The following is a 27996-nucleotide window of genomic DNA, read 5'->3' on the forward strand; positions in this document are numbered from 1 at the left end:
CCAGGTCCATATTAAAGATCCCATGGTACTATTCCGAGAGAAGCTGGGAGTTTTCCCAGTGTTCAGGTCAACATTCTTCCCTCAGTCAACACCACCAAAATCAGACGGAGCCTGCCTTTGGCCTAGCGGCAGCATTCCTGCCTTGGAGTCAGAAGGTGCAGGATTTGAGCCCCACTCCAGACAGTCCTGGTGAGTGGAGACCAGAGCTCCAGACAGTTCCGGCAAGTGGAGACTGGAGCTCCAGACAGTCCCAGTGAGTGGAGACCAGAGCTCCAGACAGTCCCAGTGAGTGGAGACCAGAGCTCCAGACAGTCCCAGTGAGTGGAGACTGGAGCTCCAGACAGTCCCAGCGAGTGGAGACCAGATTTCCAGACAGTCCCAGTGTGTGGAGACCAGAGCTCCAGACAGTCCCAGTGAGTGGAGACCAGAGCTCCAGACAGTCCCAGTGAGTGGAGACTGGAGCTCCAGACTGCTCTGGCAAGTAGAGACTAGAGCTCCAGACAGTCCTGGTGGGTGGTAACCAGAGCTCTGGTTTCACATCTGGTGAGATACTTGTGGGTGCAGGCAGGCCCCACCCCCTCATCATATGAGATATTTTGATGTGAAGAGATGTTGTATATTATTGAATTTAACTCCACAACTCTATGTAGATGACTGAGTACTAACCTTAGTTCGGATATGAAGGAAACCGACACGGTCAACTTTTCAAAACATTCTGTCTTTCTGAGAATATGTTTTTAAAAATTGAAATACACAAAACACATGAATTACTATCTAAAGGAAAGTAGAAGACGTCCTGATTTGTCCACTAGGCCAGAGCCTGTCACCACGGCCAACAGTCCCAGTTAAAGATGATGTATCTTGCTGCCTTCATGTCCAAGCAGCACAGACACGTTGAACGATTGACTGATTGACTGACCTACACAGTCCCGGCTCACGGACACCTGATTCATCTTTTCTGAGAATGAGTTTTTGGTCTCATTGATTTCTTTCCTTCCTGAAAGTAGCTCGAGCTTTTCAATAGAGAAGGGAAACGGGGTTAGATTGGACAGCCCCGGTGTGGGAGCTGGTACCGGCACCAGCAACAGCACTGGCACCGGCAATGACACTGCACTGGCAATGGATCTGGCACCCGCAACGGCTCTGGCACCAACACTGGCAACGGCACTGGCACTGGCACTAGCACGAGGTGCCCAATTGCCTCCTTTTGTACCCATGAATAATGGTCGCAACCATATTTATAAACCTTGCATGAGCGGTTCTGGAGGTTATTAAATCACAGTTCAGGAGTTTAAATGCCAGCTTCTAATGGCATTCAGGCTCTCATGCCCTCAATGCACAAGTTTTTGCCAGGTGTCACCCAGGTTACTGCAGAGTTCTATGGAGCAGCTCATGACCTTTTTTTATTAATTGTTGGCATGTGGGCATTGTTGGCAAGACCGGCATTTATTGCCCATCCATGGTTGCCCTTGAGAAGGTGGTGGTGGGCCTTCTCCTTGAACTGCTGCAGTCCGTGTGGTGAAGGTTCTCCCACAGTGCTGTTAGAAAGGGAGTTCCAGGATTTTGATCCAGCGACGATGAAGAAATGGTGATATATTTCCAAGTCGGGACGGTGTGTGATTTTGAGGGGAATTTGGAGGTGATGGTGTTCCCATGTGCCTGCTGCCCACATCCTTCTAGGTGGTGGAGGTCGCGGGTTTGGGAGGTGCTGTCGAAGAAGCCTCGGCAAGTTGTTACAGTGCAACCCGTGGATAGAACACACTGCAGCCACGGTGTGCCGATTTACGTTCACTTTAGAGGGTAGACAGATCCGCAGTTTAACGTCTCATCCGAAATATACCATCACTGACAGTGCAGCGCTCCCTCAGTACTGCATTGGACTATCAGCCCAGATTATGTGCTCAAGCCTCTGGAGTAGGGCTTGAACCCATGACCTTCTGACTCAGAGGCGAGAGTGCAACCAGAGCCAAGACTGACATCCAACTGCTGTCCCCAGTATGTGTTATAAGTGAGAATTACAATGTAAAATGGAGGCATCCAAGTATTCAAAGAGTAAAGAGTGCTTATGAAGGATCGATGAAGATTTCCAGTTAGATCTGGTTTTCTTGGTGAGGCATCTCACCTGCAAACATTGATGGACCTCAGAACATCACCTACTTACATCTGCAAAGCAACAGTGGCTGCACTTCAAAAGGAATTAATTTCCCTTGAAACTCTTTGGGATGTCCCGAGGATATGTTATATGAGTACTCGTTCTTTCTTTAAATGCAAGCTCTTTACTGCGCCAGGAAGAATGAGGAGAGGCAATATAAAGGGTGTATTATAAAGACACCAATAGATTATTTTATTTGGGCCATGTTTCAAATTCCTTCTCTTAAACCCACTAATTTTTAAAATAAATACTTTCTGAGGCTCTTGTAACCCTCCCTGTCTCTATGAAGGTAACATCTGGTTCGTTTACTCTCTTAAAGAAAGAGGAAAGAGCTTGCATTTATATAGCACCTTTCGCAACTTCAAGACGTCCCAAAGCGCTTTACAACCAATTACGTACATCTTAAAAAAATTAGTTGTAGGGAAACACGGCAGCAAATCTGCACACAGCAAGATCCCACAAACAACAATAAGGTAAATAACCAAACAATCTGTTTTAGTGATGCCGTTTGAGGGATAAATATCAGCCATGATACCAGGGCGAACTACCCTGCATGGGATCTTTTATGTCAACTTAAGAGAGAATAGACGGTGCCTCAGTTTTATGTCTCACCCAAAAGATGGCACCTCCAACAGTGCAGCACTCTCTCAGTACTGCCCTGAGATATCAGCCTAGATTATATGCATCTGGGAGGTTTGAACCCCCAACCTTCATGATACAGAGACAAGAGTACCGCCACTGAGCCATGACTGATACACGTAAGGTGCTGATGGATTTGGGGCTGTAACAAAATCTTCATTTGTTTGTCTGGAGGCTCTCAATCTGAAAGGTTAGCCATCACATGAGGTGCCTTGCAGCTGTGGGATGGATGTGCTCGGGGTCAATTGAAATTTTCAAGACTGAGGTCGATAGATTTTTGTTGGCTCAGGATATCAAGGAATGAGGAACAAAGGGGGGATATTGGAGTTGAGCTACAGATCATTCATGACCTAATAGAATGAAGGAACAGTTCGAGGAGCTGAACGGCCTCCTCCTGTTCCAATGATCCGATGTACTTTGTGTGTGCAAATGATCACCCTTAAGACCTTACTCAACATTGTTAGCATGCGTGACAGAGAAGATAAGACACTTGCTGTTTTATTTATAAATTTGTTTAGAGTTAGAACGATATTCGGCACTTCCCAGAATCTGAAGGGTCAGTGGAAGTTGCTGGTGGCCTCGCCCAGAGTATGAAACAGAGTGACTGCCCTTCTTTTAGCCCAAGTCAGCTCTTTTGGGGAGAACTACGCTGCTGTTCAAAGCTCAATGACCTTTTCCTTCCGCCTGCATCTTTCAGTTTACTGCCGTGCCGACAACCGTTGGGTTTTGTTTTCAGTCCTCCCTTACTGTGGCCCTCAGGCTGGCTATGACCCCTGAACCCTGGCAATACAGCCCTGGAAGCCCAGGTAACTCAGCCCATTGCGTTTATATTTCTTATTTGCTGGTTTGTCCTGTTTGAATCTTGCGGGTTGGGAGGTTTGGAAAAGGCCATTGCCTCATTGGCGGATAAATCCTCAACCAAAATCCACAAGACGGAGAGAGCCTTTGTCCAGTGGTAACATTCCTGTCTTGGAGTCAGGAGGTGCAGGGTCCAAACCCCACTCCAGACAATGCTGGTAAGTAGAGACTAGAGCTCCAGGCAGTCCTGGTGAGTGGAGACCGGAGCTCCAGGCAGTCCCGGGGAGTGGAGACCGAAGCTCCAGGCAGTCCTGGTGAGTGGAGACCGAAGCTCCAGGCAGTCCCGGTGAGTGGAGACCGAAGCTCCAGACAGTCCCGGTGAGTGGAGACCGAAGCTCCAGACAGTCCCGGTGAGTGGAGACCGAAGCTCCAGACAGTCCCGGTGAGTGGAGACCGGAGCTCCAGGCAGTCCCGGTGAGTGGAGACCAGAGCTCCAGGCAGTCCCGGTGAGTGGAGACCGGAGCTCCAGACAGTCCCGGTGAGTGGAGACCGAAGCTCCAGGCAGTCCCGGTGAGTGGAGACCGGAGCTCGAGGCAGTCCCGGTGAGTGGAGACCGAAGCTCCAGGCAGTCCCGGTGAGTGGAGACCGAAGCTCCAGGCAGTCCCGGTGAGTGGAGACCGGAGCTCCAGGCAGTCCCGGTGAGTGGAGACCGAAGCTCCAGGCAGTCCCGGTGAGTGGAGACCGGAGCTCCAGGCAGTCCCGGTGAGTGGAGACCGGAGCTCCAGACAGTCCCGGTGAGTGGAGACCGAAGCTCCAGGCAGTCCCGGTGAGTGGAGACCGAAGCTCCAGGCAGTCCCGGTGAGTGGAGACCGGAGCTCCAGACAGTCCCGGTGAGTGGAGACCGAAGCTCCAGGCAGTCCCGGGGAGTGGAGACCGGAGCTCCAGACAGTCCCGGTGAGTGGAGACCAGAGCTCCAGGCAGTCCCGGTGAGTGGAGACCAGAGCTCCAGGCAGTCCCAGTGAGTGGAGACCAGAGCTCCAGACAGTCCCAGGGAGTGGAGACCGAAGCTCCAGACAGTCCCGGTGAGTGGAGACTGGAGCTCCAGACAGTCCCGGTGAGTGGAGACTGGAGCTCCAGACAGTCCCGGCGAGTAGAGACTGGAGCTCCAGACAGTCCCGGTGAGTGGAGACTGGAGCTCCAGGCAGTCCCGGCGAGTGGAGACTGGAGCTCTGGGCTGACATTCAGCAGGGATTCTTGTCCAATGGATATGGGTGCCCCCTGCTCCTCATTGTATGGGCTATGGGAGCCCATAATACCCTCTTATAGGAAAAACACTTGGAGCTAGAATAAGAGACCAGTCTTGAACAGAGTATGATAGGGGGATGGGCTAAAATCAAGGCCCAGGCTAGCCAAGAACAAGAAGGGAGGGAGCAAAAGAGGCCAGAAGCAGGGAGGACTATAGAGGACAGAAAGGGGCACCATGCATAAATTGAAGGAAAAAGCAGAATAAGAAAAGGAAATGGTGCAATAGTCAAGTAGGAAATTGGGTGAAAGTGTGATGTACAAAGTGCCACATAATAGGCTTGTCAGCAAAGTTAAAGCCCATGGAATAAAAGGGGCAGTGGCAGCATGGATACACAATTGGCTAAGGGACAGGAAACAGAGTAGTGGTGAACGGTTGTTTTTCGGACTGGAGGGAGGTGTACAGTGGTGTTCCCCAGGGTTCGGTGCTGGGACCACTGCTTTTCTTGATATATATTAATGACTTGGACTTGGGTGTACAGGGCACAATTTCAAAATTTGCAGATGACAAAAAACTTGGAAGTGTAGTGAACAGTGAGGAGGATAGTGATAGACTTCAAGAGGATATAGAGAGGCTGGTGGAATGGGCAGACACGTGGCAGATGACATTTAATGCAGAAAAGTGCAAAGTGATACATTTTGGTAGGAAGAACGAGGAGAGGCAATATAAACTAGAGGGCACAACTCTAAAGAGGTACAGGAACAGAGAGATCTGGGGGTATATGTGCACAAATCGTTGAAGGTGGCAGGGCAGGTTGAGAAATCGGTTAAAAAAGCATATGGGATCCTGGGCTTTATAAATAGAGGCATAGAGTACAAAAGTATGGAAGTCATAGTGAGCCTTTATAAAACACTGGTTCGGCCACAACTGGAATATTGTGTCCAAATCGAAGGGTGTGAAGGGCTTAGAGAGGGTGCAGAAAAGATTTACGAGAATGATTCCAGGGATGAGGGACTTCAGTTACATGTATAAACTGGAGAAGCTGGGGTTGTTCTCCTTGGAACAGAGAAGGTTGAGAGGAGATTTGATAGAGATATTCAAAATCATGAGGGGTCTAGACAGAGTAGATAGAGAGAAACTGTTCCCATTGGTGGAAGGGTCAAGAAACAGAGGACAGAGATTTAAGGTGATTGGCAAAAGAACCAAAGGTGACATGAGGAGAAACTTTTTCACGCAGCGAGTGGTTATGATCTGGAATGCACTGCCCGATGGGATGGTGGAGGCAGATTCAATCGTGATTTTTGAAAGGGAACTGGATAAGTACTTGAAGGAAAAAATTGCAGGGCTACGGGGAAAGGGTGGGGGAGTGGGACTAGCTGGATTGCTCTTGCAGAGAGCCGACATGGGCTCGATGGGCCGAATGATCTCCTTCTGTGCTGTAACCATTCTAGGAGATATTCTGATAGCTTAGAGCTAATCATATGGTAACTTGCTTAAGTAAATTTTTGGTTTGTTTTACTTTTCCTTCCAAATTTCTCTGGTCTCCTTATGACAGAAGTCATTCGTGATGAGATAGAATTGCACATGCACCAGTCTTCCTCCAGTATCTCACCCATGGGTGGTGGAAGGCTATTTAACCATGATTGGCATCACAGCTGAACCAGATTCTATCCTGACCTGACATTAACACGTGTACATTTCCAAGCCAGGGTCATTCCATCGGGAGCAGGAAACCTGACAGACCTTTGGTCTCACTGATCCAGGAGAGCTGAGGCCAATTATAGCTCCTTGACCAAGTCCCCTGGTCAGATGAGCTAACTCGCTGCAGACCAGTGATCAAACCTGGTATCTTTGAGTACCAGAATAAACACTGCACATAACACAGGAGTTACTGATGGAGTTGTTGGTCTGTGGTATTTGTACAGTTGAGATATTCCCAATTTATACCAGAGACTTGGGGGAAATTTTCCTCCACCAAATTCGGCGAGGATTGCAACAGAAAAAAAGGGGTGAAATGGGGCAGTGAGACTGACCAGCACCTCACCTCCCTGACCGGGACTTCCTTCCCCCTCTCCCTGCCACTCCTTCTCCACAGGCAAATGGCGTTGGGGGTGGGAGCGGGCAGGGCCCAGTCCCTGGCGAATTTCCCTCGGGTTATCTGTGTTTGCAGTGTCGAACTGTGGCTCAGTAGTATCACACTTGCCTCTGAGTCAGTAAAGGTTGTAGGTTTGAGCCCCACTCTAGTGCCTTGAACACAAAATCCAAGCTGACTCTCCCGTGTAGTAGTGAGGAAGTGCTGCACTGTCAGAGGTGCCGTCTTTTGAAGACAAGCAGGGGAGTTCTGGTCAATATTTATCCCTCAACCAACATCACTAAAACAGATTATCTGGTCATTTATCTCATTGCTGTCTGTGGGACCTTGCTGTGCATAAATTGACTGCCGCGTTTCCTACATTATAACAGTAGCAATACTTCGTTGGCTGTAAAGCATTTTGAGATGTCCCGAGATTGTGAAAGGTGCTGTAGATATGCAAGTTCTTTCTTTGTATTGCAGCAGCTTCCCAGGGCTGCCACGGGGAGGGTGGTGGTAGGTCCAGAGAAGCAGTACTCCCAGCGAGGGACAGGTCCTAGTAGCGACCTCCTCGCCCTCCATCCCACTCCCAACACTTACCTGCTGAAGGCCCCAGTCTCAGACGAGGCCTTCAGCAGGACACCTCCTCCATTCTTTGGGGAACTTCTGCCCTCCCGAATCTTCTGGAGCTACAGCACTGCCCGGACCCTCTGCCCTTGCACTGTCGAGCTCCCTCTTGGCGGGAATTCCTAATGATGCTCTCACCCAGGAAAACGGGTCGGGCTGGGGGAGATAATGAGGGGTGGGCAGAAGTCCCGCCCCCCTCCAGAGGAGAAACCCCTCCTTAAAGCGCATCTGGAGTGACTGGGCATTCTGAGTGATGTACTGAGTGGCCACTAACACTAAGACTCAGTGGGGCTGATTTTCACTTGAGAAAAGCCTGGGTAAGGGACTAAAGATAGGGTCAGTAGCCTCACCACCACATTAACCCCGACGACCGGCCTGAGGTAACTTGCACAGAGGACCTACCGCTGGACGGTCGAAACGCCAGCCTGAAACAAGCGGTCGGCCTCTTTCCCATTCAAATCAGGGTCCTAATGGTGTAACTAGGATCCCGATTGTCATTTTAAGGGTCACATGGGCGGAGCTTGCGACGTGAACCCTCCCGCCCACGTGTACCGGCATCCAATCAGGAAACAGCCAGAAGCATTGATTGTTTTCCTTTGTTGTGGAGGTGGAAGGAGCCTGAGAGCTCGTCGTCCTGGCCTAGCAGCCATTCAGTTGTATCAAACCGCTAGAAATAACAGACGGCAGCAGTTCCAGAAGTAGGCACCACCACCTTTTCAGGGCAAGTCGGGACAGGCAATAAATACAGCCTTGCCAGTGCCACTGAGAATGAATTAAAAAAAAACAAAAGGAGAGATGGAAAAAATAGCGCAACGGAGACGGAAGGAGGCTGGAGGCTCGAGCTAACAGATAACAGCACTGAACGTTCCAAGAGCCTGCTTTATGTATAGCTCCCAAATTTGATGATTGCATCCCTTTAAATAAAGAGAAGTCAAAAGTCAACTCAAAAATGAGGCACAACAGGTTACGTTGAACCTCAGTCTAACACATTCTGCGGCTACAACCAGCCATCGCGGTAAAGGTTGGTCTTAGTTACATTATGGTCACTGGAGGAGCTGATTTGACAGCCTGCATGAATTTTATAATAATAAAAGGCGCAATTAAATGTGGATCTCTACTAAAGGATGCAAAATTATAGAGAAAACCGCCCAGTTCCTAGAATCGCGTGCAGTTTGTCGTATCATAGGCAAGAAAACCCATCCTTATCAATCACACCAGCTGTCTGCGGTTTGAGAGGAGGCCTGGTCACACAAAAGTGAAAATGGAAAATAAAGACACATTTTGGGCTATAGTCTCCACAGCAGTTTGGGTAAAATAGAGAGAGGCCGGACAGGCTGAAGATGGGAGAGTGGAAAGATGTTGATGCTGCCTGACCTGCTGTGTGTTCCCAGAATTATCTGTTTCAGTTTCATATTGCCAGTTTGTTGCTTTTATTCACCATTTAGCTAAACACTGTTGTGAATTATCTCTTTATTTCTGCACACAAAAATCTAGGTCTGTCCGAGTCCTCAATCTGCTCCCACATTCTGGAGGTTCTTCTAACACCAGGGCAGGACACAGAAAGAAAGAACTTGCATTTATATAGTATCTTTCATGTCCTCAGGATGTCCCAAAGCACTTCGAGCTAATGAAGTACTTTTTTGAACCGTGGTCACTGTTGTAATGTAGGAAAAGCAGCAGTCAATTTGCACACAGCAAGGTCCCACAAACAGCAACAAAGCAAATGGCCAGATAATCTGGGTTTTTTGAGCATGTTAGTTGGCCAGGACACCAGACCCGAGAGGGCAGTGGGGCCTCAGTTTAACGTCTCTTCCGAAAGACGGCACTTCTGACAATGCAGCACTCCCTCAGTACTGCACTGAATTGTCAGCCTCAATTGCTCAAGTCTGTGGCTTAAACCCACAACCTTCTGACTCAGAGGTGAGAGTGCTACCCACTGAGCCACAGCTGACACCCAAAGAAACAACTAGTCCAATAGGCGAGCCCTCTCTCGCCTCTACCCTCCCTTCCTTGTCTCTGTTTTATCGATGCCATCACACTCACTGCTTCTCGACTGTGTTGACCCGCAGGCTCCCTCCTCTCCCTACATTCAGTGTTGAAACCAAGACCCCGCACCTCCTCCGTACTAAATGTGTAAATTGAAAGTTACCGCTGAGTAATTTCAGTCGATCATCATAACGCCAAGTTCATAGGTTTGTAGCACTTGTACTGAAATGCCTCCTTATGAGTTAAATATTGAATAGCAACTTATATCACATGGGCTCATCGCATTGAAGTTCAGTAAGTTCTAGTTAACTTCACGTCGTGCGAGTAACTTCATACACATTCCTGTAGCTTAATGCTTCATTCATTTGTACATGATCTTCCCCAATTAAAAACTCATGATGCTCAGAGCCAGCTGGGTTCTTGAGCTAGATAAATAGTTGTGTTGTTCCTCAGGTTAGATACATCTGTTATGTGATTACATTTTTCCTTTCTTTTACAGATGTGTTTCTGTTTTCTGATTGATATCTGCCCAGTGGTGCTCAGCCATTTTGCTAAGTGCTTATGGGTAATCCTGCCACCTACTGTATGGAGGCGGAGGAGGAGCAGAGGCCACAGTTGTCCAATCCCATCAGAGATACTAGACTGCAGTCAACACTATCCCACCGAGTGGGTGTACTGCCAATGTATGAAGTACCTCAACATGTCCAAGGGTGAGGTTCTGATGGTTACAGGTCTGTCACTGGTACTGGTGAGAGTAATTGGCTTTGATGAATTAAGAAAGAAAGAAAGAAAGAACTTGCCTTTTTTATAGCATCTTTTATATCTTCAGGATGTCTCAATACTTTTGAGTCATCGATGTTACAAGTGGTGCTTAGTATAAAGAACGAAGAAAGAAGGAAGAATGACCTCAGGACGTCCCAAATGGCTTTACAGCCGTCAAAGAACTTTTGAAGTGTAGTCACTGTTGTAATGTAGGAAACGCGGCAGCCAAATTGCGCACAGCAAGGTCCCACAAACAGCAATGAGATAAATGACCAGATAATCTGTTTTTAATTATGCAAATTGAGAGATAAATGTCGGCCAGGACACTGGGGAGAACTCCCCTGCTCTTCTTTAAATAGTGCTATCGGATCTTTCACATCCACCTGATGGGACAGAGGGAGCCTCGTGTGTTGCCTTGTCTGAAAGACGGCACCTCCGACAGTGCAGCACTCCCTCAGTACTGCACTGAAGTGTCAGCCTGGATCATGTGCTCAGGACTCTGGAGTAGCACAGTTTATTGATTAAACGATATTGCAGGAGTGTGATTTTTCCAGTTGTACATTGGTACCAGTAGGGAAATTAATCCTGGGGCCATCGCTTCCAGACTCTTCACTAGGCTTTCACCTTATCATTAGGGAACTCCACTCCTAAATGGTTAAAGTATAATACCAAGCAAAATGTTCAACAGTAATGTTCACATTAGTACGGTAAATATTTCTAATTCTTTTCTGTCTTTGTTCTCAGTTCCCATTCATATTCAAGATTCTTCCCTTTGTATTTTTAATGATTTAATTAAGCAGTTCACCACAGCAACCGCACCCAATTCCGAGGACTCATACGGAACTCCACACAAGACGGACAGACAGCAGCCCCACTTTAACAAGCAGTTCCAAGCAATCATTTGCCTTCCCCTCCCCTCTCACCGAATCTCTTCCTTTTTTTTGCCCCTTCGTGCTGTGTTACAGTTCCGCAGGCATCGCCCAAGTAACCATCCTTCGGGTATGGGTCTGGGCAGTGAGTGGCGGTGGGAAACTGACTGCAGAGGGTTCACAGAAGAGCCTGTCCTGGTCAAAAACACAGCGTTCCGGCGAAACAAGCAGGAGCGGGCATCCTGCCTGATTTCATAGAATTATAGAATCATAGAAAGGTTACAGTATGGAAGGAGGCCATTTGGCCCATCAAGTCCATGCAGGCTCTATGCAAGAGCAATCCAGCTATTCCCACTCCCCCGCTCTATCCCCGTAGCCCTGCAAATTTTTTCCTTTCAAGTACTTACCCAGTTCCCTTTTGAAAGCCGTGATTGAATCTGCCTCCGTTCCCCCCTCGGGCAGTGCATTCCAGGTCCTAACCACTCGCTGCGTGAAAAAGCTTTTCCTCATGTCGCCTTTGGTTCTTTTGCCAATCACCTTAAATCTCTGTCCTCTGGTTCTTGACCCTTCCACCAATGGGAACAGTTTCTCATCTATTCTGTCTAGACCCTTCCTGATTTTGAATACCTCTATCAAATCTCCTCTCAACCTTCTCTGTTCCAAGGAGAACAATCCAGTCTTCTCCAGTCTATCCACGTAACTAAAGTCCCTCTTCCCTGGAATCATTCTAGTAAATCTCTTCTGCACCCAATTTATTTTTCCTTTCCCTTGCTCAAGGGCACTGTGGCCAATTGTAGAAGCCAACTACTGGGTCGAACAAACTCAGGACAGGAGCAAATTGTTTGTAATGATCGGCACCACATTGGGTCGTGCCTTCCCTAAATGAGCCATAGGGGCCGCTGAGGCAGCGTGAGTGACTGGCAGGTATAAGTCGGCCTTTGAACCTTGGGGTTCAGTAATAGGCATAGACTGTATAAAGGACGGGCTTGCTGTTTACCATTTCACTCCAACAAACAAACAGAAAAGCTCTGTGACAACTGTTAGAGCAGAGAGAAGCAGCTAAAAGCACGGCATGCTATTCTTGGACAGCAAAATGGAAACATCTCCTTTGTCGTGGGAATGACTGCCGAGCCACAGGTATATTATTGAACATGTATATTAGAGATGGGAGTGAGAAAAAGAGGAAGAGAATTGCATATACACACTGGGGGTGACACTGTACAGGAAAGGTACACACTCCAAGGCAGCATACCATTGTAAGTAACAGGTATTTTTATTAAGTTTACGTCCTATACAATAGGAAAGCAGTCAATAAATGGGAAGGATGGAAGAAGAAGGAAGAGAGAATGAGAAGTGGGAGATGCCCTGAACAAGATCCCACCTAATGGGAGAGAGAATGCTCCTGGATCGAGAAGGGCCAGACCAACGGGAAAAGGGAAGACCATCTCGACCCATGCGTCACGTTGTTAATGAGTCACCACAGCAAGCCGACTCTCCATTAGTGCAGTTGATATAACCGCTTCCATGGTAACCAGTCCACCCCCCCCCCCCCCACTTATTGTTTGGGATTTTTTTTCTCATTCTATGTCTCCCTGGTCCAGAAAAAGACTTGCATTTATGTAACACCTTTCATGTCCTCAGGACATCCCAAAGCACTTTACAGCCAATGAATTACTTTTTGAAGTGTAGTCACTATTGTAATGTAGGAAACACAGCGGCCAATTTGCACATAGCAAGGTCCCACAAACAGCAATGTGATAATGATCAGATAATTGATTTTGGTTGAGGGATAAATATTGGCCAGGGCATTGGGGAGAACTTCCCTGCTCTTCTTTGAAATAGTACCATGGGATCTTTTACATCCACCTGAGAGGACAGGTGGGGCCTTGATTTAATGTCTCATACTGAAAGACAGCACCTCTGACAGTGGAGCACTCCCTCAGTAGTGCATTGGAATGTCAGCCTATATTTTGTGCTCCAGCTGCTAGTGTGGGACTTGAACCCACGACCTTCTGCCTCAGAGGCAAGAGTGCTACCACCGAGCCCCGGCTGACGTCTTCGACAGTTAATTAACCATGTTCGCCCAACGTTGCTCTGTAACTCACGCCCTCGGGTAACTCACCCTTTTGATGATGGCCTCCATTAGATGACTTGCATTTGAATCTAACGCGCGACGAATGCCACCGGCAGTTTGACATATTAATGCAGTTAATCACTCAGACCGGAATGGCCCAACATGCTTCCAAAACAATGCCAAGTGCACAGTTTCTGCCCAGCCCATCCGAACCTTAATGTGCCCAAATAATGTGATGACACAACCACTCAGGAATGGCACCACCACATTACAATACTTTCAAACCAGATTTTCTTGCTTGTGAGCAAGACAAAGAAAATAGACTGTTAGCATGTGGTCTATGTTTGAAGAAGTCTAAAATAAAATGCCAGTTTCAAGGTATATTTTATAAAAATCATTTGTTTTTAGCCCTCGTGTTCCATAAATGACATCACCAGCTTTATGTTATCACCCCCCGGCGATGAGTATATAGCTATGGAGGAGGCATTGTCTTTTAGGTCCACCAACGCCTCAATTTTTAAAATTCTCATCCTGTGTTCAAATCCCTCCATGGCCTCGCCCCTCCCTATATCTGACCTCCTTCAGCCCTACAAACCTCCGAGAATTTGCATTCCTCCAATTCTGGCCTCTTATCCATCTCCCATTTCCTTTGCTCCACTATTGGTAGACGTACCTTCAGCCATCTAGGTCCTAAGTTCTCGGCTTCCCTCCCTAAACCTTTCCGCCTCTCTACCTCTCTCTCCTCCTTTACGACTCTACTCTTTGACCAAGTGTTTGGTCATCTGTCCTAATGTCTCCTTCTTTGGCTCGGTTTCAATTTTTGTCCGATAACGCTCCTGTGAAGCATCTTCGGACTTTTTTTTACTACGTTTTAAGGCGCTATATGTATGCAAGTTGTTTTTTAATGGAGTTCTCACCGATGATATGTCAGCGAAGGAGTGGAGGGGCCTTGGGGAAATTCCACCCCTATTGTTTTTTTCTTTGACTGAACTATAGGCAGACGAAGAAGTGACGGAAAGCATAACTGCTTCAGATAGAAATGTTCCATACCATGAGACCATGGGTCCTAACACATCCAACATCAGAGGGAGCAGGACTGAGGCAAACTGAGAAGTTCTGGTCATTGTTAATCTGTAGAGCAGTATCACTGGGTATGGGCACAGAGCAAAAGGAGCAGGTCTGCAGCACAAATATTGCTATGAGCCCAGCAGATGAATAAATAAACATACTGATTTGTGGAGCTGCAATTTTAGGGCTTAATTGGCTAGGTCAAGAGCAAAACCTGTTCAAGATCTGGAATCGGTCTAAGCAGTTCACTGTAATTAAATATTTCATTAGGGGCCCAGACACCATTCCAGCTGCTGACAGGTAGATATTCACGATCGGTCCAAGATTTTTTAATTGCAGCTCTCAACGGAAGATGTTACATGAACCAATTACGGCACATCAAAGTGTCTCCACATACCGACAATACCAGGGAAAACTTGGAGAATGAAAACCGGAATTTATAGAACCTTTTCAAGTGGTTCTATACCATAGCGAGGATTACTGGATTACTACAATAGTGACATTGAGAAGCTGCCTGATTTTTCTCAACTTTACCAAATGTTGAAACGTTTTACTTGAAATACGAGGGTTGTATTTGCTTCAATTTTTGCATTAAAGTCCGTGCTAGAAGTGATGCAATTACAAGAGAATCAGGTGCGTTTAAGAAAAGAACTCGTGTTCTAAAACTTGAAAGTGTGCATCATTTCTTCTGCTACAGAAATGTGACTACAAGGTCACTGACACAAATAAAACATTCCTTTGATTCTGAGGAAGTCCTGGGAGCACGTTTTCCATTGTGAACTGCGATAGTTTACGGCTTGCAGCAGTGCTGAAGCAGTTATCACTCTGAGAAACTGAAGAAACCCCCACATTAAATCCACAGTATGTACCTATGACATGCAAAAAAATCTTATAATGTCCCACCAACACATTTACCGTCCCATTGGTATACTTTACAGTTAAAAATCATGGACGCCATATTGTCACATATATAAATGCCAAGAGGGTAGTGATGAGCCCATATAAAACCTCAATAAGATCTCAGTTAGAGTGCCATGTGCAGTATTGGGCTCCACACTATAGGAAGGATATTGAGGCTTTAGAGAGTTTACAACCGCGGATTCACAAAGATGTTGCCTGGTTTGAGGAAATACCAAATACGAAAAAAGACTTGAAAAACTGAGTCTTCTTTCACTAAAACAATGCAGATTATTGGGTGATATGATAGAAGTGTTTAAAATTATGAAAGGAGGGCACAGAGTATGTTGCAAGTGAGTGACCAGGGTCCCCGACCTCCTCCAGTCCTCCAATAAACTGCGCCATTTGCCTTTTGAGGGCCCTTAATCCTTTCTTCTGATGTGCCCCGCCACCGATTGCCCTCCTGGGCCTTACATTTTATTTGGCTTTAAGGGGAAAAGGATTAACCCGGTTAATTAGAAATAGAGCAAATTCAGTTATTTGTACGCATGACATTTCTTACATTGCAAGAGTCCATTTCGCCAGAGCAACAAACATTTCATTTTTCAGTGTTTGCAAAGCTCGTTTTTGTAGCCACACATTGTATTTCATTCATAAAATTGTACACATTACAGCTCAACCATCAAATAAACACTCTTCACCCATATTTACAGGAGGTAAATTTGCTCAGTCACCATGTTTAATTCATAAATTCCATTCAAGTCACAATTGTAAATTCCACCGGCAAACAAGCCCCTTTTTAAACAGTGGAATTTTCTTCACTTACTTTAACTACTTCTTCAGCTGGTGGAGCCTTTTGTCGATCTCCTCCCCGGTGGTAGGACCAGAGTTCGTGCTGCAACACCCCCTTTGGTGGGAGGGTGTAATTACAGCGTGACAAGTTTACATAGGCAACTTCCATTATAAATGTGGACATAGGAATTTATAAAGGAAAAAGGTGACAGGAAGTATTTTTAAAATATATTACAGATAGGTAGATAGAGGCAGAGTACAATTCTGATTAATATAGTATCATTCCAGTGGCTCTTTCTCCCATCTCTGTTGTCCTCATAACGAGTGTGCTGTTTAGACACAATTTAGAAGGTAAAAGGTCTTTATTGAAGGTAATTGCCAGATTATTCTGCCAATGGTATTCAATTCAGAGCCAACAAGTAAGATAGGCAGACGACTTTAAATTCAATTGACTAAAATCTACAAAAAGAAGGGTTATTACCCTTAATCGTTGCCTTCAGCAACCTACTCCTGTAAGAGCTTTCATTGAGTCCTATTGTTTCTCTCTGTGTTTTCCCTTCTCCACTTAATTGATTTTTCCCACAATGGTGATAGATTTAAGTTGGAACACCTCTTAACACTTCAATCCAGCTTAACATTAATGTTCAAATTGTCTCCTGCATAGATGCTGAGTTAGGGGGGAAAGGGAGATCGACTGCCCTCTTCCCCCGTTAATATTGGGGTACAATTTGCAGTGGCTCCCTTGTGCATTTGTCTTTGTCCTCCATTGGATCATGAAATTCAAACCAAGGGGCCCAATTTGAATTTTGTGCCCAAACTCAATTTGAATTTTATGCCCAAGTGCTTGGAAATGAGGTGGGCCCTCATGTATGGGCCTCAACTCTCGAAATTTACCGCCCCCGAGCTATATATAGCGTCTTTAGTTAAATGTCCCAAGGTGCTTCACAGGAGTGTTATCAGACAAAATTTGACACTGAGCCACCTAGAGTGGTTAGTATCTGGAATGCACTGCCCGAGGAGGTGGTGGAGGTAGATTCAATCATAGCCTTCAAAAGGGAACTTGAAAGTAAAAAATTTGCAGGGCTATGGGGAAAGGACAGGGGTGTGGGACTAGCTAGATTGCTCTTGCGTAGAGCCACCACAGACTCGAAGGGCCAAATAGCCTCCTTCCGTTCTGTAACCTTTCTATGATTCTATGACTCTATAGAGAGATATTAGGACAGGTGACCAAAAGCCTGGTCAAAGAGGTAGGCTTTAAGGAGCGACTTAAAAGAGAGAGGTGGAGAGGCAGAGAGGTTTAGGGAGGGAATTCCAGAGCTTAGGGCCTAGGCAGCTGAAAGGTCGGCCACTAATGGTGGAGTGAAGGAAATCAAGGATGTGCAAGAGGCCAGAATTGTAGGAGTGCAGAGATCTCGGAGGGCTGTAGGGCTGGAGGAGGTTACAGAGATAGAGATAACAACCCCAGCCCAAGCAATCAAAGACGGTCTCTTCAAATTGTACCTCAATATTAACATTGGGGGGTACAGTTGTGTCAAGTGTTCCTTTTAAATCAGCACTGAAACAAAAACAATACAAACACCAAAGGTTTTTGCTCCTCCCAACATTAGACTGGACTGAAACGTTTACGAACATACGAACATACGAATTAAGAGCAGGAGTAGGCCATTCGGTCCCTCGAGCCTGCTCTGCCATTGATAAGATCATGGCTGATCTGATTGTGACCTCAACCCTACTTTCCCGTCTACCTACTATAACCTTTGACTCCCTTGTTAATCAGGAATCTATCTAACACAGCTTTAAAAATATTCAATGACCCTGCCTCCACCACTCTCTGGGGAAGGGAGTTCCACAGACTCACAATCCTCAGAGAAAAAATTTCTCCTCATCTCCGTCTTAAATGGGAGACCCCTTATTTTTAAACTGTGGCCACTAGTTCTAGTCTCTCCTACAAGGGGAAACATCCTCTCAGCATCTACCCTTTCTAGTCCCCTCAGGATCTTATATGTTTCAATAAGATCACCTCTCATTCAACTCTAATCCTTCAACACGTCATATATAAGACATGTAGCCTAACCTTGATGGGTCGTTTGTCATCCTTTTACCGGCTTATATTTGGGCAATGCTTCGGGAATGTAAGAGGCTTTGTCATTTTGGATGTAATATCATAATTTTATTCTTAGCTTAGAATGCCACCCCGCCCTGCATAGCCTACAGGTAGTGTCTGCATGTTGAAAATATGACAGCACACCTGTATGCCTCATCCATGCACTTATCCCTTATATAAGTGAAATCTAATAACCTTGATTAAACTTGGCATAGAAATACCTGCTGTGGATACCTGAAGTCCAAAACCTTGTTAGTATTTGATAAATATTTGGGGACAATATCTGTTTGTAACCCTGGTTTGAACCTGTGATTCCTCCAGCTGGTCAGGTCCAGATCTCGCTGGCACCTGAGCGAGGTAGTGGGCAGCGGCTGGGTACTCCCTCACAATGGACAGCCAGATGGTCAATCATCTCGGGCTGCAATCAAACCAAGGGCTGGTTACGGAGCAGCATTGACAGAATTCTGAGAAGAGCAGATCACCCATCTCCCCCTCCCACCCGGACAGTACTGAGGAGGAACTATAAAGAGGGGAGAAACGGACAAAAGAAAGGGGGAATATAAAATGGTTGTCATGGAAGCAGTAATCTCAAAGTGCACCTATTTACATGGAGTATCATCTTTGTCTGGTGACTATTAATTACTGATCATCAATTAAGGAGATGTATGTGCACCATGAGTTTTATTACACCAGGTCCTGTGAAGAGGGGGAATCTTGCTCTCACTCTGTTGAGACCCATCCAAAGCCCAGTCTTTGAGAATCCTTTTCCCATTGGGTTCTAGTTTTGTGCAATCTATTTGTGTGCATTCATTTCCTATTGCTATCTGCGATCATTTAGATTTTTCATCAGCAGCTGAGGTACAGAATAGTGAGGACTGAGCAGAGGGCCGAGCAGGTTTGCTTTGGGCTTTATTTCATTTCACACACCATCGGACTCCGGCGTTCAAAATTATATGGGGTTTTGATAGAGTAAATAAGGTGAAACTGTTTCCACTTGGTTGGCAACCAGAGGACACAGATTTAAGATAATTAGCAAAAAAAGCCAGGGGGGAGATGAAGAGAAGTTTTTTTACGCAGCGAGTTGTTATGATCTGGAATGCGTTGCCTGAAAGGGTGGTGGAAGCAGATTCAATAGTAACTTTCAAAATTGGATATCATAGAATCATACAGTACAGAAGGAGGCCATTCAGCCCATCGTGCCTGTGCCAGCTCTTTGAAAGAGCTGTCCAATTAGTCCCACTCCCTTGCTCTTTCCCCATAGCCCTGCAATTTTTTCCTTTTCAAGTATTTATCCAATTCCCTTTTGAAAGTTACTATCGAATCTGCTTCCACCGCCCTTTCAGGCAGTGCGTTCCAGATCATAACAACTCGCTGCCTTAAAAAATGTTACGCTTGAAAATGAAAAATTTGCAGGGCTATGGGGCAAGAGTGGAGAGTGGGACTAATTGGATAGCTCTTTCAAAGAGCCAGCACAGGCACGATGGGCCGAATGGCCTCCTTCTGTGCTGTAAGACTCTATGATTCTATAATAATCAAATCTCTTTTTTTATATATATCAGTAAACCAATCTCTGGAAATGTTATTTCCAAAAAGAGCAATAGTTTGATGAATGAACATCACAGATGTTCCAATAGGCAGATTCTAAAAAATTAATTTAAAAAGATTACATTATGTGATGGGATATGTATTAAAAGAGGGACTTTACTGCTGGATAAAAATAAATTATTATAATTTATTTATATTTTCATAAAAATGTTTTAAATGATTTAGAACTTGTTATAATGACTTTCAGTAAAGTGCAATAATGACCTCCATTTTGAAGGCTTTGCCTCTTGACTCATAAGTACAAGTGAGGGAGGCCATTTGTCTCATTTAATTCATCCTTCCTCTAATTTTTTTAAAATTCGTTCATAAGATGTGGGTGTCACTGGCAAGGCCGGCATTTATTGCCCATCCCTAATTGCCCTTGAGAAGGTGGTGGTGAGCCGCCTTCTTGAACCACTGCAGTCCGTGTGGTGAAGGTTCTCCCACAGTGCTGTTAGGAAGGGAGTTCCAGGATTTTGACCCAGCGACGATGAAGGAACAGCGATATATTTCCAAGTGGGATGGTATGTGACTTGGAGGGGAACGTGCAGGTGGTGTTGTTCCCATGTGCCTGCTGCCCTTGTCCTTCTAGGTGGCAGAGGTTGCGGGTTTGGGAGGTGCTGTCGAAGAAGCCTTGGCAAATTGCTGCAGTGCATCCTGTGGATGGTACACACTGCAGCCACAGTGCGCCAATGATGAAGGGAGTGAATGTTTAGGGTAGAGGATGGGGTGCCAATCAAGCGCCAGGCAATGATCATCTGCTTTCTCCTGGATGGTGTCGAGCCTCTTGAGTGTTGTTGGAGCTGAACTCATCCAGGCAAGTGAAGAGTATTACATCACACACCTGACTTGTGCCTTGTAGATGTTGGAAAGGCTTTGGGGAGTCAGGAGGTGAGTCACTTGCTGCAGAATATCCAGCCTCTGACCTGCTCTTGTAGCCATAGTATTTATGTGGCTGGTCCAGTTAAGTTACTGGTCAATGGTGACCCCCAGGATGTTGATGGTGGGGGATTCAGTGATGGTAATGCCGTTGAATGTTAAGGGGAGGTGGTTAGACTCTTTCTTGTTGGAGATGGTCATTGCCTGGCACTTGTCTGGCGCGAATGTTACTTGCCACTTATCAGCCCAATCCTGGGTGTTGTCCAGGCCTTGCTGCCTGCGGGCATGGACTGCTTTGTTATCTGAGGGGTTGCGAATGGAACTGAACACTGTGCAATCATCAGTGAACATCCTCATTTCTGACCTTATGATGGAGGGAAGGTCATTGATGAAGCAGCTGAAGATGGTTGGGCCTAGGACACTGCCCTGAGGAACTATATACCTGAATACCAATAGTTCCCCCATCTCACTCCATCCAACTGCCTCACGAATGCCTTGTGACCTTTCTGTGCACTGCGCCCAAGGTTCCAGTGACCAATCAGAAAGCAGTGTTCAAGGTGAGGCCTTACCAGACCACAGTGACGCTTCAGCCTTGTACTTGAGTGATCTGGCCATCTAGCTCGGAGTTCTGTTGACGTTGTTATCCACTCTCACTCCCAAATCTTCTTCAGTCTTTCTTCTAACCAGTTCGACACCATTCATGAGGTATATCCCTCATTTTTTCTTCCACTGTATTGAATTTCATCCGTCATAGTTTTGTCCACTTGCAAATTTTGTCTCGGTCCTTTACTGTTTCAACAGATTTAGCTACCACCCCTAATTTAAGATCAACTGTGAATTTTCACCAACTTGCATTGCATTGTATTTCTGGATCTAGGTCACTAATTTTAGGTTAGAAGCATCTTAGGGTCCAGCTCCAATCCCTAGGGCACTCCACTCAGTACAGCTCCCCAGCCCAACACCAATCCCCTAACCAGTGTTTGGGGCTTCCTTTCTTTCAGCCAGTTCTTCATTCATCTCCGAATTCTACTTGGAGCAAACCCACTGATACCCTTTAGTGCACGGCATAGAATCTTGAGAGAGGACGAGACCACATAACACGGGCAAGTGGGTGGATACAGAGAGACTATTTCCTCTGGTGGGGGAATCAAGAACAAGGGGACATAATCTTAAAATTAGAACCAGGCTTTTCAGGAGTGAAATCAGGAAGCACTTTTTAACACAAAGGGTAGTGGAAATCTGGAACTCTCTCCCCCAAAAGGCTGTGGATGCTGGGGGACAATTGAAGCTTTGGAAGATATGGCTCAAAGGCAGGTAAATGGAGTTGAGGTGCAGATCAGCCATGATCTAATTGAATGGTGGAGCATGCCCAAGGGGCTGAATGGCCTACTCCTGTTCTTAACGATCCCATGTTCCTCTGAATGCTTACACCTCTTCCGAGGGCTCGTATGTTCCCGGGTGACCCTGGAGCGGGATCATGCTGTGCCCACCCATTCGCTTCAAGCTTTTCTCAACCGGTGGGCACCACTGGACTGTCGGAATAGAATAACATTCTAAACCCGCACGCATTTTTTATTTGTTGTGAGTCGATTGTTTCACAGAGTCATAGAATCTTGCAGCACAGAAGGAGGCCATTCGGCCCATTGGGCCTATGCCAGCTCTTTGAAAGGCCTATCCAATTAGTCCCACTCCCCTGCTCTTTCCCCATAGCCCTGCAAATTTTTCCTTTTCAAGTATTTATCCAATCCCCTTTTGAAAGTTACTATTGAATCTGCTTCCACCGCCCTTTCAGGCAGTACATTCCAGATCATAAAAACTCGCTGCGTAAAAAAAATTCTCCTCATCTCCCCTGTGGCTCTTTTCCCAATTATCTTAAATCTGTGTCCTCTGGTTACCAACCCTCCTGCCAGTGGAAACGGTTTCTCCTTATTTACTCTATCAAAACCCTTCATGATTTTGAAATCGGTGGTGCCCTCCTTGTTTCAAACATAATACATCAGTGCCCCACTCCTCTAGGGCTCCTCTAAGTTTCTGAATTATTAACCCCACTGGAAATAGCTGCGATGCTTCTGCCACAATGAAAGCAAACAAGTCAATACGTTCGATAAGGAAAGGCTGCTTGATAAAATATTTATGATGCTAAAAAAAGAAGATATTCTTTTCAAAAATCAGCAGTTCTAAGGCTTTATTATAGCCAGATATAACAAGCAGGAAACATGGGTTAGGGGAAAAGGGAAGTTTTTAAAGAGGGAGCAAGGAATGGAATGAGTTGCTGATGATTTTGGACTCACCATGCTCTGATCGTGTGTTATTGATTCCAAAATTCTTTCAAAAGTTGCCTGCTTTAGAATAGTGCTGTGTGAGGAGGGTGTTAGGGATCAGTTTTCACGATGGAGTGATGCAGCTTGCAGGAACTGAGTGTGTTACGGCAAGGAAACTGCACAAGGCAGAATACCACAAGATCACAAAATAAATATGGGTGAGGAAGACCATTCTGCCCATCTTAGCTGCTGCTCTGTAGGAGTACTAATCTAGTGATGATGCTACTGGATTAGTAACCCAGAGACTGTGAGTTCAAACCCTATCTTAGGGCAGAAATTACAATCAATAAATCTGGTAAGCTGTGGGCTGACACCAGGAAAATGATCATGAAACCCAACTGGTTCACCAATGTCATTCAGGGGAGGAAACCTGCTGCTCTTGCCCAGCCTGGCCTACATGACCCACACAACATGGTTGACTCTTGGGCCAACCAGAGATAAGGGCTCTCTTCCCAGTATTACCCCATAACCCGAGGACATCTAAAAAATAGATCCTACAGTCCCTCCGTTGTGGAATTCAACAGTTGTCAGCCATGGCTCAGTAGTAGCACTCTTGTCTCTGAGTCCAAAGGTTGCGGGTTCAAGTCTCTCTCCAGAGACTTGAGCTCATAATCCAGGCTGACACTCCTGTGCAGTACTGAGGGAGTGCTGCATTGTTGGAAGTGGCGTTTTTTGGATGAGATGTTAAACTGAGGTCCTCTCTTCCCTGTCAGGTGGATGTAAAAGATCCCACAGCACTATTTGAAGAAGAGCAGGGGAGTTCTCCCTGGTGCCCTAGCCAATATTTATCCCTTAGATAATCTGGTCATTTATCTCATTACTGTTTGTGAGAGCTTGCTGTGTGCAAATTGGCTGCCGCGTTTCCTACATTACAACAGTGACTACACTTCAAAAGTACCTCATTGTCTGTAAAGCGCTTTGGGACATCCTGAGGTCGTGAAAGGCGCTATATAAATGCAAGTTCTTTCCTTCTTAACTGATTCTAGGATATTCTGCTGAACCTGAATGTAGTGCAGCTGAAGGATAAGCATGGCAAGGTCCTGAATGGAAGAGTGACAACTTTGGGAGTTGGTAGAAGGAAGGCAGCGAGGTCTGATTATGATTAAAAAGTCCTTAGGAAGGAAATGTTCCTATTTATTGAAAAGAAAACTCTGATTCTAAACTTTCCAAACCCTTTACCAAACCTTGCTAAGCTGTTATTAGTGCAGTTAATGTTAGCTACCGATTCCTTTTGACTTAACATGTTGCATATGTTACTGTACACAGTGGGTAGAAGCTAACAGTTCACTGGGACTGATTGGTTCTTGTGTTAGCTCCAGCACATGTCTGCTATTACTGGGTGAGCTGTCTGTACACTAAAGGACGGGCGACGATATTTGAGAGCGAGGCAAACGTATGCTGGTGATAGAGGGAAAGGAATTAAAGGGGCACCGTCTTCATGAATAAATGTTTGGCAAATCAAAAAAAGTGGAGCCAGGTGGCTGGATTTGGCACAAGTTTGACAATCTTACTCTGGGAACTCGCCATGAGGGCTGATGTGGAAAAGGGAAACTTCAAACTGCTGCAGTAACGGTCGCTGCCAGTACATAGTTAAGGTCAGCAGGCCATTCGACTGAAGGAAGCATCGCTGTTTGAGCCAAGTCGTGTCCTTGCACACGAGTTACCACCAGGAGTTGCTGGATCATGATAACAAACGTGACTTCTAGCTGATAGTCCCCCTGGGGGATGCTGAGGCTAATTGTGGCCATCTGCTACTGTTACCACGACTGACATCAGCTAATTCAGCAAAGACTGGGGATCGAATAAGGACCCTCCAGGTTTGCATGACTCAGGCAGTAAACTTGCTGAGCCATCAAAGGCACATCGTTGGGACAAAATAGAAGGAGTGGTGCACGCAAGGGTCTTGAACCTGCGGCCCCTCGGCTCTCAATCAAAGCCCAGGAAGCTTAGTCCTACTCGGGCCTCCATTTCACATTCACTGGTTTGTCCTGTTTGAATTTTGTGGGCCTGGAGGTTTGTAAAGGACAAACCCTGAATCAGAACAGTTAGAATAAACAACTTGAGATATCTGGGTATTACTGGGACCAGGGATTCAATCGGGATGGTGTGTGATTTATTGGGGAACTCGGAGGTGATGGTGTTCCCATGCACCTGTTGCCCTTGTCTTTCTAGGGCACCCCTGTATGTTGTCTAGCATCTCAGATGGATGCAGCAGCTGTATAAATGGTGCACATGTTGCACACAGACCTTGTGTACATGCTATATAGACTGGATGGATAACACACACAGGACCCCCCCCCACTTACAGCCTCTTTTATCGCTTCCCGTCTGGAAGCCCCCTGACTGCTGGGGTGTAGAACCACAGGAGTTGGGTACCCTCCAGTACATTGCCCAAGAGGACATTCTTCAAGTGTCAACCTACAAATGCCCGTGGGCTATTCCACCATAGAAGGCATCCAACTAAGCCTGCCAAGTATTTTCAAATCACAGCCACATATGGGTACTTCCCAGCGGGAGTCAGCAATCAGAAAGAGGGACACTGGCTGATTCTGCCCCTTCCTAGCTCAGAGGTACTGAGACCAGTCGTAGTGGCCCAACTGTTACTCCAGCCCTTTAAACTGACTCAGCAGAAAGGCAGGTATCAAACCCAGGCCCTTCTGCTCTGTATGGCTTAGTACTACAATAGGCATCGCCTTTAACTACCAGGCCAGTGCTGGAGCTGGTGCCAGCTCTTTCACACCTCATACTGTATTTGATAGAGCGCTCCATCATGGTGTCAGCCGTGGCTCAGTGGTAGCACTCTTGCCTCTGAGTCAGTGGGTTCAAGTCCCAGTCCAGAGACTTGACCCCAAATCTAGGCTGATACTTCAGTACAGTACTGAGGGAGTGCTGCACAGTTGGCGGTGCTGCCATTCGGATGAGATGTTAAACAGTTTGCCCTCTCAGGTGGATGTAAAAGACCCCTTAGCACCATTTTGAGGAAGAACAAGGGAGCTCTCCCTGGTGTCCTGGACAATATTGATCCCTTGACCAACATCACCAAAGCAGATTATCTGCTTATTATTGTATTGCTGTTTGTGGGACCTTGCTGAATACAAATTGGCTGCAGTGTTTCCCTACATTACAACAGTGACTACACTTCAAAAGTACTTAATTGGCTGTAAAGCACACAAAGCACCTTGGGATGTCATGAAAGGTGCTATATAAATACAAGTTCTTTCTTTCAGTAAACTCTGATGGGACATTTAATAAATCTACGAATATTCTGCTCTTCGGCTAAAAATGAAATGGATTGCATTGAGCACAGCTGGTAATATATCCATTCTCCTGTGCGCAGGAGGTGAGGTTTCAGAGCCACAGCAGAGGTTGGTGCGTTAAAACTCGACAAATCCGCACTTTGCAGTTCACTATTGTGATTAAGTTGCAGGTTTTCTTTCCTGCGGCCTTTTTAATTTGTATTCTGCAATCCTCAGGGACTTCCAGTTTTTCTGCCAGTTGGCAAAAATAAAAGGCTCCCAGGCTGAGCTGAGTGTATATTTACTGAGTGTTTTATACAGTCACCCACCAATTAGAAGCATCTTTCCTGTATACACTTAATCTCAATTCCTTTTAATCAGGCATTTTTTGCCACGTGGACTTTCGATGTTAATTACACAGGTTCTGTCTCCAAAAGATGTCCTAAATATGATTCTATTTTGATTGCTGCGTTTCATCTTTTTTTCCTTCTTGTGCTTCCTCTCCTCCGCTGACATCACTGGCCCATGTCGGGGATTGGCTCAAGTGGCATGATCCTTACCCCTTTTACCTGATGCCCACACACCTTGATCTTTTCAATTTGGTCAAGGTGGTAAGTGAGAACTTGCCTGCTGCAGCCCTGGGGAGCTGAGCCTGATTGCAGCGCCCATGTGGGCCCTGGTTGAGATCGGTTAACTCTGGACAGCAACAAGAACTCGTGTTTATACAGCGCCTATAAAATAGTAAAAACATCCCAAACCGTTTCGCAGGAGCGTAATCAGACAAAATTTGACACCGAGCCACATCAGGAGATATTAGGACAGGTAGTCAATGAGGTAGGTTTTAAGGAGCAGCTTAAAGAAGGAGAGAGTGGTAGAGAGGCTTAGGGAGGGAATTCACATGGGAATAAGACTCATGAATGTGCAAAGTATCTCTGCTTTATCCTATAATTCACTGATCCGAATAATTCAACTGGAATTGGTTCACATGACCATGTGATTTATGTTTTCTTTCTACCTTTATAATTGCAGGGCTAATGTCGCGAAATTCCCTTATTTCGTTATTTGCTGTTTTCTCCAGGTCCTGAGCTGTCCTCCAGCCTCTCTGATTGTGTGTATGATGTCTTCAAATCGTGGAAAAGCCCAGCCTGTTTGCAGGTTGTGATACCGAACGCTAAAAATAGAACTGAGGATGAGAGCATTCTGACAGCTCTCAGGCATGATGTCACTACAATGGAGGCTCAACCTACCTTCTTGCTTGCAAATCGGAAATTAGCTGATTCAGGGGTGGTAAAAATGTGATTTATAGATAAGAGAAAGAACTTGCATTTATACAGCGCCTTTCAATGACCTCAGGATGTCCCAAAGCATTTCAGGGCCAATGAACGACTTTCGAAGTGTAGTCATTGTTGTAATGTCGGGGAACATGGCAGCCAATTTGTACACAGCAAGATCCCACAACAGCAATGAGATAATGACCTGTTTTAATGATGTAGGTTGAGGGATAAATGTTGGCCAGGACACCGGGGAGAACCCTACTCTTTTTTGAAATGGTGCTTTTACATCCATCATAGAGGACAGATGCAGCCTTGGTTTAACTTCTCGGCACCTCTGACTGTACAGCATTCCCTCAGTACTGCACTGAAGTGTTAGCCTGGATTATGTGCTCAAATATGAGGAGTGGGGCTTGAACACATGCCTTCTGACTTGGAGGCAAGACTGTTACCTTGTGACTGACCTTGTGAGTGGCATGAGAAATCAAACCTACATAAATCAACTACCCAGGGACTAGTCTGCAAGGTTTGCACTGGTTTGAATTCCTGGACCCAGGACAGATTGTCACTCAAATCCTCCTGCCACAGATGGGATGTGTTATGGCAGTTTCCAACAGATCGAG

At 46.0% G+C, this 27996-nt stretch overlaps 1 long non-coding RNA gene across 1 annotated transcript; it reads left to right on the forward strand.

Moving 5' to 3' along the window:
• The first annotated feature begins 3434 nt into the window (after positions 1 to 3434).
• On the forward strand, positions 3435 to 27996 carry LOC137344793 (uncharacterized). Its single transcript, XR_010968461.1, has 3 exons — positions 3435 to 3597; positions 10016 to 10226; positions 27181 to 27996. It is a non-coding gene; the product is annotated as an uncharacterized lncRNA (long non-coding RNA).

The sequence above is a fragment of the Heptranchias perlo genome, chromosome 28, assembly GCF_035084215.1.
Source record: "Heptranchias perlo isolate sHepPer1 chromosome 28, sHepPer1.hap1, whole genome shotgun sequence".
Taxonomy (NCBI): Eukaryota; Metazoa; Chordata; class Chondrichthyes; order Hexanchiformes; family Hexanchidae; genus Heptranchias; species Heptranchias perlo.